This window comes from Delphinapterus leucas, chromosome 7, assembly GCF_059928025.1.
Source record: "Delphinapterus leucas isolate spDelLeu-1000000601 "Yukka" chromosome 7, BTC_Dleu_Yukka2, whole genome shotgun sequence".
NCBI classification, from domain to species: domain Eukaryota; kingdom Metazoa; phylum Chordata; class Mammalia; order Artiodactyla; family Monodontidae; genus Delphinapterus; species Delphinapterus leucas.
Window position 1 is genome coordinate 42,881,148 of NC_143135.1, and position 19,041 is coordinate 42,900,188.

Below are 19,041 nucleotides of genomic sequence, written 5' to 3' on the forward strand. Positions count from 1 at the left end.
CTATTTTAAACACTTTAGAAGAGAAAGGTACAAAACTTAATTCAACCAGTATTTATTCAAACACATGTGTGTAAATTGACCCCAACAATATCATCAAAATATAGCTTGCAGTCTGAATGGCTCAGAGTGGTAATAAGATAAGGAATCTCTCACCTTTTGGTTATTTAAACAAGGCACAGAACAAACCATCAGGGAGATAGGACTGAAAGCAATGATTAAAGTCTTCCTTGAAGCCTAAATTAATGTGAGCTTTGGCCTTCAAGATGAGAGTCAAGCCATGAACTGTCCTGGGGGAATTCTTCAGTTTGGCCTTTTTCGTAGGGGAGAAAAGGACATGATGACAAGCACAAGAGTGGAAATGGCAGAATGAGAGCCAAAGGGGCCAAACATGAGACAAGTGTGCAAGGAAAGTTTTTATCATGGACCAAAAAGTTGACATGGTAGGTGGGATCCATTTCTGAAGGGGGCGAGGGGTGTGTGACAGAGACCCTACCCAAGTTGTAGCTCTGAAATAGCATTTCCCACTAAAAGAAACCAAGCTCTGCAGAAATGGTTCATTCTAAATCCAAGAATACAAAAGACACAGGATAGCAAGGAAGCTGCTATCAATAAGGGTCACATCAAAAGGACACAGGAGCCAACTAAAGAAACTCCCACTGCCCAAAGATTGTACAATTTGAGCATCAATAGGAAGAGGAAACTACACAAAGTCAAAAACATTGGACAAGGCTTCCCTGGCGGCACAGCGGTTGGGAGTCCGCCTGCCGATGCAGGCGACACAGGTTCGTGCCCCAGTCTGGGAAGATCCCACATGCCGCGAAGCGGCTGGGCCCGTGAGCCATGGCTGCTGAGCCTGTGCGTCCGGAGCCTGTGCTCCGCAGCGGGAGAGGCCGCAGCAATGAGAGGCCCGCGTACCGTCAAAAAAAAAAAAAATCCGACAATTTTAAATCCACGATTGCATAATGATATTCAAACAAACAAAAGAAACCACATACCTGCCTTTTCTGTACAACTATATGCCAGGTTAACCAAACAATTGATGATAGAAAGTTTCTATGAGTATTTTGGCTAATAAATGAAGTAAGAATGAGAGGACTGGAATATGACCAGTTTACGAAGCCCATATGAAACAACAGATACAGGCAGAGATCATAAATCAGTGGCTAACACACAAAGAAAGAGACAACTGGACATCACGTGCCTCCTGGTGGATTGCTAGTTATGGAATATTCCTGCCTTAAAAAACAAAAAACATTAAACCTCAAACAGACCAAGCTTCTAGGTCTAAATTCCAATTAATAGGAGATACAGAGGATAGTGGAGCATGATAAATAGCACTAAGAGAATGCAACTGCAAAATCCAGAATGAGCGAAACTTGACAAGAGAAACAGGCTTTTATAAACACATCACCCGCAAGGGGGAATAAAGGAGGGAAGAGATCTTCAAAGAGTTTTAAGAAACAGAACAACCAAAGATAACCTTTGATCTTGTTTGGACCCTGATTTAAACAAACCAACTATGGAAAAACAGTGATGAGACAATCAAGGAAAACTAAAGAGCCACTAGATATTTTACATTAAGGAATTATTATTAAAATATTGGCATGATGATATTACAGTTGGTGTTTTTTAAAAAGAGTTATATTTTTTAAATACATACTAAACCTTTACAGATAAAATGGTATGGCATCTGGGATTGTTTCAAAATAATCTAGTGGAAAAGGAACCCGGGATTTAGAAGGAACAAGAATGGCCACGGGGTGATGATTGTTGCTAAGTCATGATGGTCCAGGCACGTTCACTGCCCTCTACTATACTGAACTTTTCATAATAAAAATTTTAAAAATCTAAAATAAATAAAAATAAGGCACTGCTCCTGTCCCCCTCCTTCAAAAAGACAGAAAGATGCTAAGAGAAGAGATACTTGGCACTCTAAGTCATGGCTACTGGGTGATGTAATAACAGCCGTAATTATAATCGGCAGATAACGTTAATGAGACACTCTGCCAGGCATCGTGCTAACCGTCACTATAACCCATGAGAAAGGCACTACTATGTCCATTTTACAGGTGAGAAACTGGGGTTCAAAAAAAATAAAGAGGTTGCCCAAGGTCAAACAGGTAAGTGGAAGAAATGTATGTAATTCCACAAATTCAAAAATGTAATGAGAATCAGGATGAGTTGTCTTTGCAAAATAGTTACCGGAAGTGCCGGTAACTCCCTAAGTCAAGAGATCCGACGCTCTCCAACGTGAAAGACAGCAGAATCAAGAAGTGGTGCTTTGCTGATCACCATTTTTGGTGAAACCCAGGAAACTGAAGGGGCAGTCTCTTTAAGATCTCAAAGTGATAAAAGCAGAGGAGAAAGGGTGAAAAAAGTGGACGGCACGTGTGTGTGTCTGTGTGTGTGTGAAAATATGAAAGCAAAACGGAAATTGTCTGAAGAGTGAAAAACAACAGAGCAGGAAATCCAGCAAGAAGGGAAGCTGGAAAAAAGCTTAAAACTAAATCCAAAGGAGGAAGATGGAAAAGCAAATAAATGAGCTCCTGTCAGACTGGTCCATTCTGGTTAGGACAAAACCCTCAGGATCTTGGACAGAGAACTGGAGGACAGAGGAAGCAGGAGACTTCAGAATGGGTTGGGGCAACCAATGGAGAAGCTCACTGTGGGCCATTCGCCATACTCCATCATATTTTACTTATTCTTTTTATTTTCATTTTTCAGATAAGGAGACAGAGGCCCAGAGAGACTAAATAATTTTCCCCAAGAGCTCTCAGCCAATAAGCAGAACTGGGACTGGAACCTGGGTCTGACTTCAAAGCCATGCTTTTATATTTGCTTAATATATATAGCACTAGAGAGATCTACACAACATTAGGGCAACACCAAAATGGCCAACAGCAGAGGTGCCCAAAAGGCACTGGGAAATATATGACAACTCTAAGAAGGGGGCAAACCAGTACAGGGAAGGAGGGGAAGACAGGAGAACAAGTCCTAGAAACTGGCCATCAGTGCCCCAGCCCCTTTTGGCCCAGAGTCAGCAGAATTAGGTGAACAAGAGTAAGACAGTATCAACTATCCCACAACCTTCCACTAAAAACCAACCATGACATCAAAGATGGGTAGCAACCCCATTAGCAATCCCATTTCAAAGTCCCTGCTGTCTATTTCAGAGACCTGATTAAGGGCTCTGAAGAAAGCAGTTAACTCCCTTTTCTCTTCTGTCCCTGCCACTGTCCATCACACATCACTGCCTAAAACATATTTCCAGCTGGTCACCTGGGTGGGGAGGGGAGAAATTCACCCCATCTCCCTAGTTCCCAAGTACTCCCAAAGGTCATCTACCTAAAAACCCTACCCCCAACATGAAGGCATTTCCATATCCAGGCCTTCCGGGTGGTAAAGGGGGCTAACTTACTCTGCCTGCAGGCCAACAAGAGCACATTCCAAAGGAAAACCAGATAAACTGGCAGGTCCAGTTCCAGGCTTCCAAACCAGATCAGCTTCTTGCCAGAGCCCCCAACACAACTATAGAGCAGTTTAGATCAACCCAGCCCCCAGATAGCCTCTCATTTTCATATAACCAGTCTGAGAGGTGAGGCGTTCTGGGTCCCCACAGTCTTTGAAGACTGACACCAAAGTGGGGAGGTGAATCTTGCCCCCTCTCAAGAAGATGAACGACTAGGGTGGGGCAGTTCCCCTAGGAAAGGCTTGAGTGGGTCACACCTAACATCTTAGGACCTTAGCCACAGATTTGTTTTGAAAATAGAGTAAAATGGGCCACCAAGAACACAAAACAAAATAAAGTATTAAGTAGTCTGTCTTTTCTGCACAAATACACCAAAAGAGGGGAAGTCTACCTTTGTTTCAATGTCACAATCTAAACACCATTCAAATGCCACAGGTGACTTAATATGCAGTCTTTTTCAGCCTGGCAGCCGTGAAGTCACACAGATCTAGGAACTGGCTTCAAATTTTGGTCCCCATTGCACTGGCTGTGTGACCTTGGGCAGGTTACTAAACCTCTCTGAGATTCACTTTCTTCAACCACAAATAAAGCTCTCAGGTTTAAATTAAGGTAATGCTGAAGAATGGGCTTAAGACAGAACCTGGCCTGTCAGCCTTCCTTTCTTATCCAAATTCTCCCAGGGTGGCCTGGGAATTAGCACAACTGAGAGAAGAGGTATGGAATAGACTCAGCAGTACTGCTCCTCCTCCATAAAAGGGAAGGGAGTGTGGGGTTGTGGACTGGATGACTCAGATAACAACACTGCTCCAGGACCTTTTGGCCTAAGGCTCTCACATTTTATCTCTTTAATCTAAAGCTCGGCTCAAAAGCAGGCTGGATCATCTTCCCAGAAAGGGAAAGCAAAGATTTTCAAGTGACTTGCCCAAGGTCACAGGGAGAGCCAAGACCAAGGGCTATCCAACCCACACAGCTGGAAGTGGAGGGACCAAGACCCCAGCCCTGGGAAGACCCTCAAATGCCTTCTCCCAGTGAACCACCCCAACAAGGAAATAGTTCTCCCAATTCTCAACAGCAAAGGCCAGAAGCCATTCTTTCAAACTGAACACCTGCCCAAGTTACTGCCTAGAGCACATGATAAAATAACTAAATGAATAGTGTTGTTAAGAGAACCACCTGGAATTGAGCAGTGTCATTACAATTATTTTTGGTTTTAGGCAAAGTACTAAAATTTCTTAAATTTCTAAGATTCCACTCCATTTTCCCTCTGTATCCACAGGTTCCAAATCCACATTCAACCAACCTCGAATCGAAACTATCTGAGAAAAAAAAAAATTTCCAGGAAGTTCAAAAAAACCAAAACGTGAATATGCCACAAGCTGGTAACTATTTACATTTAGTATTTACACCGTATTTACAACTATTCACGTGGCATTTACATTGTATTAGGTATTATAAGTAATCTATACAGATAATTTAAAGTATACTGGAGGATGTGTGTAAGTTATATACAAATACTACACCGTTTTACATAAGGGACTTGAGCATCCGAGGATTGGGGTATCTGCAGAGGTCCTGGAACCAATCCCCTGTGGATACTGGGTCCGGGTCCAATGTATTTCGGCACATCATAGGACATCATTACAGTCTCCCAAACAACAAAGATAAGCAAGTTTGAAACTAAGAATGTCAAGAGAGCCAAAACTACAGGTTTTAAAATCTGTAATCTGAAATCCCCAGATTTCACACAGTACAAAGCTTTCAGAATTCCACTGGGAAAAACTTCTAAATTGAACTTTGCAAGTCCGAAAGGAAATGAACCAGTGCTGAATCATTCCCATGAATGATGAGACACTGTTTTTTTAATTCGTTATGAATTGATCCACAGAATAGCAGAGGGTTTGAAACAATTTGGTTGAAACTAGCACAGGTTTATAGGAAAAGTTGTTCTCTGAAACTCCCCTCTATTGAAGCTCAGAAACAGCCTGGGACGCTCCAAGAATAACACTGTTATGAGCTCAATATCAGGGTACCTCAAAAGTCTCCTGCTTGAGATTTTTCTCTCTATCCTGCTTAATTAAAGAGTCAGCCAGTTTCCTCAACAGTTCCTATTCGTAGGATGACCATGTCACTTATCTTCCAAACTGGGACATTTTGACAGTAAAAGAGGGCACGATTAAGGGCTGCGCCACAAGCAGCCCAAACCAGGACTGCACCAGGCCAGAAGTTACACAGCCACAAGGAATGGTAGAGAACAATCCTTTAGAAATACAAGTGGATAAAAACTACCACAAACAGTTATTATGAGGAAGACAGTGTGCATCTGGTAGGAGGACCCAGCAATAAATTAAAAGTTAAAATTAAGAAAAAAATGGGCAGGGGGGAGGGAGACGCAAGAGGGAGGACATATGGGGATATATGTATATGTACAGCTGATTCACTTTGTTATACAGCAGAAACTAACATACCATTGTGAAGCAATTATACTCCAATAACGATGTTTTAAAAAAAGAAAAAAGAAGAAAATGGGCAGAGTAGAACCTGAAACTCGAGGTATAAATTAACCTATGCTGGGTTCAGCTTTTCCCCATCTTAAATCAACTTAAATCAGATTCGATACTTAACTTGTGGCCTCACGTGCCTTCCAGGTCTCCCTCCCTCGTGATCTCCTAGTTTATTTATCTTTTATGATTTAGTTCACAGGCTGTTTAAAGTGTAAGCCATACGGGCGGTTAACATAGCCAACGTTTATCATTAAGGAGCAAGTCATCCCACATTACTGAAGTTATTCTTTCTTAAGTAAAAAAACCTTCCACTGTAGATACTTCTAATGGATACCTTTAGGCTCTGCACTAAAACCAGTAAACTAGCAGAGATGTAAACCCTTATTATTAGGTCATTGCTCTGAATATCAATCTTAAATCACTTGACCAGCAAAACAAATGTACCACCGTGTGAGGCGTGCTGGGAGTACCGTGCTTCATCTTTTTCTATGAGATATAATTCACATATCCTTTTAAAAGTGTAATTCAGTGACTTTGAGTAGATTCACAGGTTGTAAACCATTTTTTTTAAATCTACCTTTCTCCCCTCTTCAACTATCAGTCTGCCTGCCTCTAAAAGCCTTTATTTCCCAACTAGTCTACTCATCTCTCTTAACAATTTTTAACCTCAATTTTTAATTGAAACTAGGAAACCAGATTAACACACAGTTCTATATACCCTGGTTAAGAAGACATGAGCAAAAATGCAGGTGGTCCTCAGCCTAGGCTCACACAAAGCAGTCTTAACTGCTCAAACCAGTCACTGGGAGTGGCCCCGCTCTGAAAACACGGGGACATGAACACACCCTGAAGTGTACCTGGGTGTCAAGAGGAGCAAGACCAGCCTAGGGCCTCTGGCTTTGAAAACACAGGTTTCTACCCACCAGCATCCAGAAAGGATTCAGCTCATCTGCCCAGGAAGTACCTCAGTACTAACCCAACTTAGACACTCACCTGGGACTAACATTCTCTTAAAATATGCAAATATACTGGCAGAGGGATGGTCTGCCATTCACACATGAGTGTGAATTATTATTTGAATTATATTTAAGGCCCAGAGAAAGGAATCTGATGAGAGGGGCAGAGATTTAACTCCAGAGCTTGGAGTACTTGGAGGAATAGGATAAGTCTGACAGCAGTCACACCTGCAGCTCTAGCCTACTGAGCTAGCTCTTATCTACATATTATCACAGCCCTTCAAAGTGGGTAACACACCAGCCCATTTTCCAGATGAGGAAACTGAGGGCACAGAGAAGTTAAGCAGTCTGCCTCTAAACAGGTTAAGAGGTGCAATTAGGCCAGCAAAGGTATGGGGAGGTACCTCTCTGCCTCTTGTTCTCTCACACCCAGAGTTGATGCCCTCCAAACTCCAGCAGGGATTCCTCAATAATGGCTTTACCAACAGGTCCAGGGCCTCGAGCATAGCTTCTCTATGAAAAGATGAGTTCCATACAAACACCTTGGAAAAGAACTTTCAGAACCCAATCCCAAAGTTGGGAGAGTGGCTTCCAAACAAGAACCTAAGGAAGACATTTCCTTTCGAGTGGATATAGGTGCACCATGCTACCCATCTTTGGAAGCATTCCCATTTAACTGGTATTACCATTTGGCAAGGAATGACCTCAGATACTGCGTATTTACTGATGGATTTCCTCTACTTTATGAATCGGGGAAGTGTGGTTCAAAGAGATAAATGGTCTAGGACTTTATGGGATGCCTCACCTCTCCTGGATTTCAATCATTCGCCCGAGACCATAAGTCTGGCTCTTCTTAGCAACTGCTTCAGCCTCGGGTGTTCTTCGAGAGTCAACGTCCAGGCTGACCTGGCAGGAACTCCAGGGAGACCCGGTGTACAAGACAGCACACGAAGCTGCTGTTTGCTGAGCATGCATTATGTGCCGGGCACACAGGAGGCATTCTATTAAAATGTACAGATGGGGACACAGAGGCTCAGAGAGGAAGTAATTTGTCCAAGGGTACAGAACAAGTGTGGCTGCGCCAAGAGTCCCACTGAGGTGTGTCCGACTCCAAACCTGTGCTTTTAAACCTATGTTATTATCCTGCCTTTTTCCAAACCAGAATCAGGAAGCTTCCAGCTCCCCACAACCAGACCCCTCCCTCCCTTCTGCTTCTTTCATTAACTGTTCATAGCCAAGTTTTAGATCTATACTGGCTCACGACTGGCAATGAAACTTCTTTATTAGTATTTCAGGGTTGAGTTCATTACTCTGGAGAGTATTTAGGGGGTGGGGGAGATGTTTGTTTGTTTATTTAACAACTTAGTCCCACTCTAATCCCAAAATGGCATCTGGCCAAAAAAATAAAATTAAAAAAAAAACGCTTTCCCTTCAAGGCCCAATTCCAACATCACTTCCTCTACAAAGGTTTCTTTAGTCTCCACCACTGGGAAATACAACTCTGGATATATCATGAGCACTTACTCCACTGGATTTTTTTTCCCCTTTATTCTGATATTACCTAAGAAAATGTATGTTCCTGAAAACTACAAATGTGTAAAAATGAAAGCCCCTCCCCTTCCCAATCCACTCCCTCAAAGCAACCCATCAATGATGTATAATCTCCCAGATCCTTTTGGAAAGAGATACAAACATATTTCATCAACATTTCATCAACTCTAAGACACCAGTGATTGTTAAATGCAGTATAACTTTATTTCTAAGAAATACTGTTGCAAAACACGTTGCCAGAGCACAGCCTTATCACTTAGAAACTGTATTTTATAAATATTGAAACTTTATCATATGTCAATCTTATGCAGATATAAAAAGGAAACTATATAAGCAAACAAAAGTGGGTAAGATATACTAAAACAACTTCTCAGAGAGATCAACATCCATGCTTTTCCACACAGTACTGCCCTCTGTGTCAATAAGAGCACTGGCGACATCAAATACGTTCTTAGGAATGCTTAGCGACTGACGCTGGAATTTTCTTCCTCTCCACTGCATTTGTTCTGCAGGCTGTGATGAGTGTACGCAACCACATCATGGGTCATGACCACCACCTGGCCAGCCATGATTGCAGGACACATCCTAATTTCGAAATGTTCAAATATGGGGGAAAAAAACTGCACCTTGGAACTCATGAAATATGAAAAACACAGCTTCCCCACTGGATTGTGATGATCTCTTTAATCTCTTCACATGCCTGTTTCCCTTGCTAAATTGGAAACTCTGCAGGGGTGTTTTACTGATGGCCATTCGTTGACCACCCTTGGCTGATCACCAAATCCCTGGCACACAGTAACCCCTGAAAATGTTTCAATGTAGCAGTTCTAGGCAAAACTGGGAGCCCCTAGATTTCAAAGTGCCTAAGGTGGAAGGAAGAGAGAAGAAAGGAAAGAATAAAAAGCCGAGTATGGTTTATCAGCAGCAAAACCATGCTCATCTCTGGGATGCTGTCACGATCACCCTTCCTATGCCCTCACTCTGCAATATCAAGGTGCACCACGTGAGACCCTCTATGAACATCCCCACTACTCAAAAATGAAAACTACCTCTGCAAACAGCCAGGCAAGAATTAGTCCTCAAACTCCTTGCCAGGGAGCCTGAGGCTCACCTCTATAATCACATCTGGAAACAACTGCTACCTTCCCAAGGGATAACAGATGTGTGCTGAGCACGGAGAAGGTGGTTCTGCTCATTGTATTGCTTCTCCTGCGCATTTTTGTGTAGCCATATCTTTAAAACCAACCAAAAAGATCTTAGTGAATTCCATAAACAGTCAGTATATGCTCCTAGGTACATCACCTCACAGATACAGGAAAAATCTAGAGTTAGGAGGCAAATTTAGCCTGATTCCATCTGAGGATAAAAGTTAGAATACCTAGAGTAATAATTCCCAATCAGAGGTGGACACCACTCTGGGGTCTCTTAGAAATACAGAAACACTACACCTATCCCAGCCCTCCTAAGGCTCCAGGGCTGATACCCAGTCTGTGGAAAGCTCCATGGAGGCTGTGATGCACATGCTCAGGCAGGAATCACTGGTGAGGCAGAGACTCTCTAGGACAGGCGTGGAAAGAGGCTGCCCTGGGTTTGCGTCAGAACCATCCTGCATTAGCCATGTAAACAGACCTGTGTAGCAAGAATTAGAAACCCCAAATTCAAAAGGCGGGAGGCCTGGAAAGGAGACTGAGAATGTGCAGAGAGGCTGGGTGGGGAAAGGGACAGACAGTCTTACCCTGGCTTCCCCAGTGCCTGGCACACATCAGGGACACAAATGTTTGCTGAATGAGATTCACATGGCTGATAAGCACATGGGCATGCACATGATGAAATTTCCACTAATCCACCTACTATGTGCAGAATCCCTGAAATGGCCCCAGCAACTCAAGGCAGGAGTCCCCCAGTCGATTCACCAGTGGCAGAGATTTTAGTTTTGCTTCAGCTTCACTGAACATCTGACTAGAGATGTTCTAGAAGCATTTCCCTCTCTAAGAATTCCTAGTCATAAAGGAAGCTGCTTTTTGCCTCCGAATCACAGATAATACTTCCTCTGATTTTCAGTTACATAGATATTAATCATTTTTGCACTTGATGAAAGGTGGAAGAAAATTAGGGAGGTATTTTTAATGCACAACAAAACTAGAAACATTTTGTCAAAATAAGAACCATATTGGTCTTATCCTCCCAGTATTTAGAACAAAAGCAAATTTTGAATTATGGGAATTTCTTGGCTCTGCCAGTATGAAACGCTATTAAATAGCTTGTTTTCTGCTTTTCTGTCAATGGAAATACCTGATGAGATCTTCTAAGCATTCCAGATTTCAAGACGGGGTTGAAGGTTCCCTCAGCTGATATAGCTCTTTCTAAATCTTACCAACCACCATTGTCTCCCAAAGGCTTTGAAATGAAAAGGAGAAAGGGCTGAAAGAGATTCCACCAAAGGAAGCATCGGCTCCCAGAGGTTTCAATGGTTTCGGAATCAGCCCCCAAGATAGCCCCAGCCACAGTGATGGGTGATCTGAAAATGAAGCATATCAAAATGCTATTGATGAGCTAAATTACCAGACAGCTTATCTGAGGCCCACATCCGCCATATGGTGCCCCAACTTCTGCCGCCTGTTGCTGCCACAATAGGCACGCCTACCCAGAAAGCACCATTGGACAGAAACCCAGCAGCAGCGGCATGTGGGGTGGCTACTATGTTTACATTTTATTTTGTGCTATTAGCTGTGAGCCTCCCCCTATCCCAGGAGTGACTTGAAACATACACACATTCAATGTCAAAGACCTGTGTTACCTGCAGGACACATGCGTGCATGCCGCATGTGTGCACGTGTGTGGTGTACATCAGGTGAACAGAGAGAAAACCAGATGTCAACTTCAGAAACGGAGCTGTCTGGTTGGGGGGAGGGCGAGCCAGGCCAGCTCCCAGCTAGAGCTGCAAGCAGACAATGCGCTTTTCTCAAAACACTTGGGCAGGCGGGCCTCGGGGAGTGGCTATTTAAAACACTTGGCTCCTTTTATTTCACCACCAGGGAAGTGAATTCGGACTCTCAAGTGCCAGAGCAAATGAAGTCATTTGGTTTCCGCGGGCAGAAGTCTGCATTTTAGCAGAAGTCAGACTGGACGAAAGTCGGAAGGTCCAGCTGAAGATGTTCTGTCTTCCAATTAAAACTGATTCCACAGAGGATTTGGTGCCTGGGCTTCACTAACTTTTTCTTTTTCTTTTTTTTTGAAAAGACACTAAGGTCACAGAAAATGTAAAGGACACTCGAATGAATGCTGTCAAAGATGACTCCCTTTACAAAATGCCATTAAGTATGACCACATAAGGATATCACATTCTAAAGTCTTGGGTGGTATAAAAGATTAACAGTGATTTTTGGCAAATGAATTCATAAGATTTCTGCATTTCTTTCTCTCTACTCTCTCAAAACAGGTTCCTATCTTTGCAGAGGTTATATCATTGATGGTAACAGAATATCTATTTAGTTTACTATCAGGGAAAAGACACTGGTTTTCAAAGAGAACTCAACAACACATAGCATCTGGTTATGAAAAAAAGCACAAGATCCAGGTTTGGATACACTACAAAGCAAAAAAAAAAAAGCCTCTTTCCTAATATTCAGATCTAATTAACTATTACAGAAAGCCACTCATTTCATCCCCCCAATTAACCACACCTAAGCAGACAACATTCTTGGATGAACTTTTCAAATTTTCTTAAACATTCTCAGTTAAAATAAAAAAAAAAACCTCCTTTCAAGTTAAATTGAGATTGCACTTGAACTCCATCCAAGAGCAGAGCTGAACTGAATTATGATAATTAGAAAGCTGTGCTTATAAAAAAGCAGCACAGTTCATGCATTTCTTTTAAAAGTTCATGCCAGAGAATATAAGTTCAATATGTTCTCACATAATTAACATTTCCCACCATTAGCAGCAGTTTTTCAGTTTATATGTAAAAACAACAGCACTCGCCATTGTTGTATCTACCCCCGCCAATAATGTTTCAGTCACTTTACACGTACATCTAAACCTGTCAGATACCTCAAAGCAACCAGAATTTCCCAATGGAGACAATGGTGGTGCTTAACTTGTTCATCAATAAACTGGCTTTTTCTTTTAAACCCCTTTTCCAATGCTGGGCCCTGCTCCTCATACTAAAACCATTAATGAAATCCTAGGACACAGCCTTAAAAACTAATGTGAAAAGGGCAGGAAGCATTGCATCACGATAGTTAATACTGGGGGGTTAACGGCAAAATACAGCCAGGATAGAGCCTTCCTCCCTGGGCCTGCCACAAAAGTAGAAAAGACGGCCTCTTAGGAACTCCCCCCACCCCTTATCCAATCAGAAGAGAGACCAGTGGTTTCACAGTTAGCCAGGCAGGACTCCCAGACTATGGAAAGTATTTTCAGAGAATCCTCCCAACCATGCAAAAAGCCAGTGGACAAAAGGAGAACTTAAGAGCTGAAAGCGACCCACCCAGTAAGAAACACTCCTGAAAACCCATTTGCTTTGACTAAAATAAATACACATTTCAAAATTCTCTTATGCTGCACCACTACAAAGCCCGAATGTATCTGAAGAAATGGTTGGATTTCCACTCTGAGTTCAAACAAGGGAGAGTGTCGAGGAAGCTTATGATGACAATCTTACACATTGAAAACTCTCAACTGCCCACAGCTTTGAAACAAATTATAAAAACCCATGCAGAAACACTCCAAATGGGCTTCCCTGGTGGCACAGAGGTTAAGAATCCATGGGACAATGCAGGGGACACGGGTTCAAGCCCTGGTCCAGGAAGATCCCACATGCCGTGGAGCAACTAAGCCCATGTGCCAAAACTACTGAGCCTGCGCTCTAGAGCCAATGGGCCACAACTACTGAGCTCACGTGCGGCAAATACTGAGCCCGCGCACCTGGAGCCCGTGCTCCACAACAAGAGAAGCCACTGCAATGAGAAGCCCGCGCACTGCAACGGAGAGTAGCCCTGCTCCCCGCAACTAGAGAAAGCCCGCGCGCAGCAAGAAAGACCCAACACAGCCAAAAAATAAATAAAAATTTAAAAAAAAAACAAGAAAAAAACACTCCAAGTATTTAGATCCAAATATTCTAGCATTCCACAAACTACCCCAGAAGAGTAAAGGCCCCAAACTTCCCTGATTTCAGAAGTATTCAGTAATTGTGATACAAGGGGGTCGAAATTAGTATTTGTCAATAAGCCCAACCCTGAAACATTAAGTGCTTAGGATGGACCTGAATTACTTGATTTTATCACCTTCGTGAACAAGAAAATAAAATATATCACTGATACTGTTCAAACATGACTTGGGATCTAACTTAAGCACCACAGTGTAATCTGTGGCTTCTACAGATAAAATAAGAAAAAGCGCCACGCAGCTGTAAGAGATTACTCCAGTCATCGGTCAGTCCCCAATAGCCCAGCAGCACAGCCTGAGTCTGTCAAAGCTTACAATATACTTTTCTTGCCGAGTTCAGAAGTAGGCCATTAGCACTCTGCAGTTCCAATCTCTGAACTCGAAAGAGGAAGCTGTAATGCCCGCATTTATCAACAAAAAGGTGGGCTCTGATTTCCTTGCAATTCTACAGAGAAAGCTGGACATTTGCTCGAGCCAGTATTCTTCAGTCTTTGGAAAAAAACCAAAAAGTTTTATCACTAAACAGATCCAACTTCTAAGCACAGCTTTCAATCCACAATATTTTTCTCTCCTCTCGCAATCTCTTTATTGGAAACAAGATAAAATGCCTAAAATACAAGCTTAAAAGTGTTATCTACCTACTGTCTGTATGTGAGCACAGTCATTTTACATACATGGGATCATACACACAGTTATTTGCACCAACCTTTGGAGTGATAAGACACCACAATTATCATTTGCAGGCAGTATAATTATGCTCACAATTAACACATAATAACACAAGAGATTAGAGAGACAAGTAACCCCACAGATGCACGAACTCTTGTCCCACCACCATGTATGACAGGTCAATCCATTTCAGAAGCAAGAAACCTTAAAATATTGTTAACGGCACAGCTCATTCCTCCAAAGGCCTATCTAACATTTGGGATCTACATTCTCGAACTGTCGAACTGTCACAGTTTTCTACTGAAAATGTGACAACAAATATGATCGAGATCCCCATATCAATACAAGTATATTCCACCAAATTTTCGCATTAAAAAACACCCTCTTATACTTGCTGTCCTGTATTGTCAGAGCCAGCAAAATTCAAAATTGTTCATAAATGACTGAAACTCAAGCAGCAAAAAACCCAAACATTTTTTTCCTTATGACTTGCTTGTCCTTTTTCCAAAAAAAAAGTGGGGGTACCAGTGCCCAAAGTTGAGTATGTGAATATAGAATTCTTTCTATATAAAGCAAAAGAGGGGGAGGGGCAGAGAAGAAGAAAGGAGGAAGCTGACTTTCCCCAGGCTGCCCCCCAACCCCCTACCACCAGCAGCCCTTACATATAATTAATTTGCTGCTGGGGCCTAGGCACACACAGCACCACAATGCCAGGAAGCACCTCTTGGTGAGAAATTCAGTTCAGTCTGGCTCAAACTAAGTTAGCGTGTCCTCCTTCTTTAAATTAAATTTCATTAAGTATATGCCATGGTGAGTCCTGGTTTATGTTTTGGGAAAAGAAGAAGAAAAAAATCCCCCAATAATCTCTCTCAGGCATGTTTCCTGGATGGAGTTCTATTTGTTACTTTATAAAACATCACACAGAGGAGAAGCCTACCCAAAAATTCTTTCCTTTAATAGTTTTTTACTCGTACTGTCAAGGCAAAGTGTCACACTGGTTTTATTTCAAACTTGTATAAAGAGAGAGAGAGACAGAGACAGAGAGAGAGAGAGAGAGAGAGAGAGAGAAGAGAAAGAAAGAAAGAAAGAGAAGGAAGGAAGGGAGGAAGGAAAGGTAGTCTGATATTCTCCTAAAACTGCAAATCAAATAATACTCAATCATTAACGTAAAAATAAAATGGTCTACATGGGCATTTTTATACCATCGGCAAGAACCAGTAATGGATGCAGCTTATCAGCTCATTCTTTTACACCAACAACAAATAAAAGAATTGTAAACTCTGTTTAAAACCTGAAACCTGAGAGTCCAACACAGAATTGCACATAGAAAGAAATACTAAACAAAAATATCTGTGACCATTTATGGGAATAGTGAGATTAGAAAAATAAGCCTTTCCCCTAAAAAACAATCAACAATTCAAAACCTCACTGTTGACAAAGGTTCAACTAATCCATTTGTCTTTCCTGAGTCACTTTGTAATTGATTCTACTATTTCCATCTAAAAAGGAAAGATTCTTACCAAAGTTGGATCTAAGTCTGGCCCTTACAAGCATTCAGATGTACTTGGGGCTCAAAGATCCTGCTATTTACAGAAAGGCACAAATCCAATAGTGAAAGGATGAAGCACTTGGCACAGCCTGAGGTCTGTTCCCCAAACCACCTCACAGTACCCTGGCAGACAAGCCCCCATGCATAAAACACCAGCCAAAATTCACTGCAAGCTTTAGAGAACAGAGCTCACTCCCTGCTCGGACAACGCAGTGGGATCACTTCTTCCTGAAGGGATCTGTCTATTCAGGTAAACCTTCAGGCACCCAGCACACCCCAAGCATCAGACCACCTAAACTTCCAGAAACAATCAAGGCAAAGGGTAGGGAGGAAGAAACACGTGGTTGTCCAGAACTGACAGTGTTCTACTCATTTGCAATATCTGTAGCATTTTTAATACATATATTTTTTAAACTATAATATTTTGAAATCTGATAGGTTTTGCAGACCTTTCTGTGCCAGGACCTGGGCTTCCTCCAAAGCACTGTTTTTAAAACACGGCCTTTTTACATTACCCGCTCCTGGAACATCATCTGTCTCTAAGTTTCCAGTGCTTACTGAGGTCAATTTTCATTTCTGCAAATCACAGGCAGCCACTTGCTTCTGAGAAGTTAACAAGCCTCCTGAGAAATGCTGGTGGCTGGTATTTCATTGTTTCATAAATATTTTTATACAGTGACATTCAACTTTAAATAAATCTTTAAAAAGACAATTAAAAAGCAAAGAAAATTATGATCTGGATTTTATTTTCGTGGGAGAAAAAGAAGGGAGGTGTGAGCCCCTCCACTGTTTCCAACTCATTTAAAATGCTGCTTCGGTTTAAAAAAAAATAAAAACACATTAAAAGAAAAAAAGGAAACTCATAGAAGTTGTGCTTTCTTTAAAGCGGGCCTCTGGACTTTAGAACAAAACATGTTGCTGCTACGAACAAAGAGCAGAAATGCACCCTGATTTTCTCCCCTCCTGGGGATCATTTCTCTTCCAATAAACAAACGAATCCCCCAGTATTTCCTACCGAAGGGAAGTTTTCCAGGGAGAGTCTCCTCCAGGGTTTGGTGGTAACTGCGACTCAGTCTTTTTTGGACACAATGTTTCTGCTGACTCCTGAAAATTTTCCACTTGAATGTGCAATGAAGCAGCGGCGGCGGCAGCAACAGTCCTGGAGAAGCGGCAAAGACGACCGTGCCTCCTTTCATCTTTGAGAAGAAGGAGCGAAACCCCGCCAGCAGCACAAGTCGGCGCAGCCCCCAGGCCGGCCTCGGGGGGCCCAGGCGCCTGGGGCGGCTGGGGAGGCGCGGTGGGGGGATCGGGCCGGCTTCGGGCTCCCTGGAGGCGCCGGCGGCTCTCCCAGCCCGCGCTCGCTCCTAACTTCTGACTTCCCCGAGAAAAACGTGGAAACTGCCCGAGGGTGTGTGCGTGTGCGCGCTGGCAGGCAGACGGGCGCGAGAGGGGGGCGCGGGGGGCGCGGCCGGCCTGGCGCCTCCAGGGCCGCCTGTTGCCGCGCGGGCTCCGCAGCGCGCGGCCCAACTTGGCGTCCCGGCAACTCCCGCGGCAGCGCCCGGCCGCTCACCTTGAAGGGGCGCGCGGAGGCGGGCGCAGGGGCCCGGCCCCGGCCCTCCGCGTGCCCACCCGCCCGCCGCACACAAAGCAGAGTCCGGAGAGAGAGAGCGGCCCGTGCCGTACGCCGCGGGCCCCCAGCCCCCGGCGCCCCGCGCGCCCCCCGCACCCAGCATCAGCCCCGCGCGCCAACTTACCTCGGCGAAGGGAGCTGCCGCAGCGCCCGGCGAGTCCGAGGCAAACTTCGGCGCCGCTTCCCCCGCCTTCAGCTCGGAGCCCGGCTCCCGGTCCCCGGGCTGGGCCACCCCACCCCCCCACCCCCGCCTAGCACCGCTCCTGCCCCGGGGCCGGCTGGACGTACTGGGCTGCTGCCCGCGGCTCCGGGCAAAGGTGGACGGGGTGGGGGGACTTCACTGCATGGCCTGTCCCCGGACGCGGCCGCCCCGAGCCCGGGCCCCGCCGCGCGGACTGGCCCTCAGGGTGGAAACGAGTCTGCAAAGTGTTTGGTGGGCGCCCGCGGCGGGCGGCGGGGCCGCGGCGGCGGCTGCAGAGGCTCGGCTCGGCTCGGGCGGCGCGGCACGGCGCGAGCGATGCTAAGAATGCTCGGAATGAGGACAGGAATGAAATGAACGCCAGGACCGAACTCGCTCCGGAGGGGTGGGGCCTCGGTGACGTCATGCGGCCTGCCGCCCGGGGCCGGGGGCGGGGCCTGCCGCCGCCGGTGACGTCATGGGGATTCGGGGCGGGCCCGGCTCGGCAGCCTAGCCGTTGGGGCGCGCGCGGGCTCCCTCAGGAGGGGCGGCGGGGCGGAGTCTCGCGCCCACGGGGGAGCGAGGAGCGCGCGGGAGCCGCCCTGCCCCTTCCCGGCGCGGGCTCCGGGCTTTGTCCCTAGCTGGGCGGGGCGGACCGGGGGGAGGGCGCCTCTGAGGAGCCTACGCAGCGCGAAGAACTCTGGAATCCTGGGTTCCTTCCTTGGGGCGGGCGCGGAGGCCGGAGATGCGCGCGCCGCTCCTGCCCTGCCTCAGTTTCCCTGTCCCGGGACGCGGAAGCTCGGGCGGCCGCTTGGAGCGCTCCTGGACTCGGAGGAAGTCTGCAAGTGTGGGGAAGAGAAGTTTCTCTTCTGGAAATTCACGTAGTTGTTCACAAGCGCGGTGGACGCCTTCCCGGGGCCGGATTCCCAGCCTGCCAAGTCTTCCCCTCTCTTTCAGTTTATAAAAGTTCAGGGCTCTCATTCAAGTCGAAGGCAGCCCTACTGTTGGAAAGGGAAACCTTTAGCATAGCAAAGAAAGGATAATTGCGGAGTTCGTAATAATGCTGCCCTGCTAACACGGTCTCCTCCGAGTCGCTCAAGAAATCGAGTTCACTCATCCCTGCGAGTTGTAATTTTCGAAAGCAATGGGTCAGGTAAAAACCCTAAATTTTTAAATGCTACATCCGGCAATTTCACGTCACTCTTTTTTTTTGGTGATGGGGGGAATAAACTTCATGTACACATAGAATAACTTTTACCCTACCTTTGGAGGTAGTGACGCTGAAGTGACATAGTAGACTCCGTGGGTAAATCAGAAAACAGCTGGATAAAGCTGACCCACTGTGGCAGAACTGTCTAAAATTTGGGGTAAT

General features: G+C 44.9%; 1 protein-coding gene across 12 annotated transcripts in view; it reads right to left on the minus strand.

The window, feature by feature from the left end:
- TEAD1 (TEA domain transcription factor 1) overlaps positions 1 to 17,859 on the minus strand; it is a 263,630-nt gene extending 245,771 nt beyond the window's left edge. For 2 of the 12 annotated variants that reach the window (XM_089915139.1, XM_022555758.3), the window contains exon 1: positions 17,616 to 17,756. The gene's annotated coding sequence lies outside the window, so the exon portion shown is untranslated. Of the gene's footprint in view, positions 17,531 to 17,615; positions 17,757 to 17,779 lie in introns of those variants that run through there. The other 10 variants (XM_089915144.1, XM_089915142.1, XM_089915141.1 and 7 more) reach the window with 9 other exon arrangements.
- Between the last annotated feature and the right edge of the window lie 1,182 nt (positions 17,860 to 19,041).